Below are 1,995 nucleotides of genomic sequence, written 5' to 3'. Positions count from 1 at the left end.
GGTAGTCGTGGCCGAGTGGTTAAGGCGATGGACTAGAAATCCATTGGGGTCTCCCCGCGCAGGTTCGAATCCTGCCGACTACGGCAGTTTGGATTTTCTTGCCTCTGGACATCACACTGCCCTTCGCCGCCTTTTTTTACCATATGGCAGAAAAATCACTAGTGGAAATTAATACTCACCAAGATTCCCTGTTGACAGCGAGGGACGCTACGCTCTTCTGAACTCAGCCTGCCCCGCCGGCCCGGAGGGAGTGACCCCGAGAGCTGGACGACCCAGCAGTGCCCCCGCCCTTTTGGGCAGGGCGAGTGGGGGCTGGCCGCGGCACTCCCGGCGCCGTGGCTTAGCTGGTTAAAGCGCCTGTCTAGTAAACAGGAGATCCTGGGTTCGAATCCCAGCGGTGCCTGAGTCCTCACTGGCCTTCTACTTTTGGGGGAGCCCAGCCGCTGAGGAAATAATGTCCGTCGTAGCCTCAGGTCCCCATTCGGGTGTGGCTGTGCCCGGGGAACTCGGGTCTGTTTGCGTACCAGGCAAGGAGCTGCTCCTTTTCGCCATTTCCCTTGTTCTTCCCCCAGAGATCAAGGTGTCCCCATGTAACTAACTGCCATCGCCTGGGAGTGTTTTGTCACACCCACAGGGATCTTGGCCCATTTAATTCCAGACAGGAAAACAGAATCATCCACTATTTAAGGTTGGAAAAAGGCCCCTAAGATCACTGAGTCCAACTGCTAACCTAGCAATGCCAGGTCCACTACCAAACCACATGCCTAGAGAACCTCATCTACGCATCTTTTAAATACCTCCCCCACAGATGGTGACTCCACCACTTCCCTGAGGAGCGTGTTCCAGGGCTTGACAACTCTTATGATAAAGAAATCTTTCCTACTATCCAATGTAAACCTCCCCTGGTGCAACTTGAGGCCATTGCTTCTTGTCCTATCACTCGTTACATGGAAGAGGAGACTGACTCCTATCTCACTACAGCCCCCTTTCAGGTAGTTGTAGAGAGCAATAAGGTCTCCCTTGAGCCTCTCCCAGGCTAAAAAACTCGTTCCCTCAGTCCCTCCTCACAAGACTCATGCTCAAGACCCTTCACCAGCTTTGTTGCCCTTCTCTGGACATGCTTCAGCACCTCAATGTCTTTCTTGTAGTGAGGGGCCCAAAACCGAACACAGAATTCAAAGTACAGTCACATCAGTGCTGAGTATAGAGGGATAATCACTTCCCTGCTCCTACTGGCCACACTATTCCTGACACAGGCCAGGATGCCATTGGCCTTCTTGGCCACCCAGGCACACTGCTGGCTCATGCTCAGCCGGCTGTCCAGCAACGTCCCCAGGTCCTTTTCCACTGGGCAGCTTTCCAACCACTCTTCCCCAAGCCTATAGCGCTGCCGGGGGTTGTTGTGACCCAAGTGCAGGACCCAGCACTTGGCCTTGTCGAATCTCATACAGTCGGCCTCAGCCCATTGACCCAGCCTGTCTGGATCTCTCTGTAGAGCCTCCCTACCCTTAAAGCAGATGGGCTGGTCCCTCTGCCGGGAGACCATCCCTGAAGGGTAAAATCTGGGCAGCACTTCTCTTTCATCACCTCAGTCACATCACTTTGTCACACAGGACACCTTGCACCCCCAGAAACATCGCCAGCTTATCGAAACAAATCTGCAACAGCAGCAGATTTTTACCCTCCTTTGCTCTGTGGCTATTTTACCTCCTCTGGAGTTTTACCTGCCTTCGTGTTTCAGCCATTGTGGTGCTGTAGGAAGGGGCAAAAGGCGAGTGGTGGGGGAAATGCAACACGTAGTGCCACACGGGGATAGGCTCAAAAGAAAGCTCTCTTGGCCCGTACGGGGATCGAACCCGCGACCTTGGCGTTATTAGCACCACGCTCTAACCAACTGAGCTAACCGGCCACTCTCCTCTGTGTTTCTTCCAGCGCCCCTGATCATGGATCCCTCCCACCGCCTAAACGCCGCAGCCGGCAACACCCACAATCGCG

At 54.2% G+C, this 1,995-nt stretch overlaps 3 non-coding genes across 3 annotated transcripts; 2 read left to right on the top strand and 1 right to left on the bottom strand.

Moving 5' to 3' along the window:
* Position 1: 1 nt before the first annotated feature.
* On the top strand, positions 2-83 carry TRNAS-AGA. Its single transcript has one exon. It is a non-coding gene; the product is annotated as a tRNA-Ser (tRNA).
* Positions 84-329: 246 nt separating this feature from the next.
* TRNAT-AGU lies at positions 330-403 on the top strand. Its single transcript has one exon. It is a non-coding gene; the product is annotated as a tRNA-Thr (tRNA).
* A 1,432-nt stretch (positions 404-1,835) lies between these two features.
* On the bottom strand, positions 1,836-1,909 carry TRNAI-AAU. Its single transcript has one exon. It is a non-coding gene; the product is annotated as a tRNA-Ile (tRNA).
* Positions 1,910-1,995: the final 86 nt, after the last annotated feature.

Source organism: Apaloderma vittatum, unplaced genomic scaffold, assembly GCF_000703405.1.
Source record: "Apaloderma vittatum isolate BGI_N311 unplaced genomic scaffold, ASM70340v1 scaffold5847, whole genome shotgun sequence".
Lineage (NCBI taxonomy): Eukaryota > Metazoa > Chordata > Aves > Trogoniformes > Trogonidae > Apaloderma > Apaloderma vittatum.
This window is presented reverse-complemented; position numbering and strand designations above follow the sequence as displayed.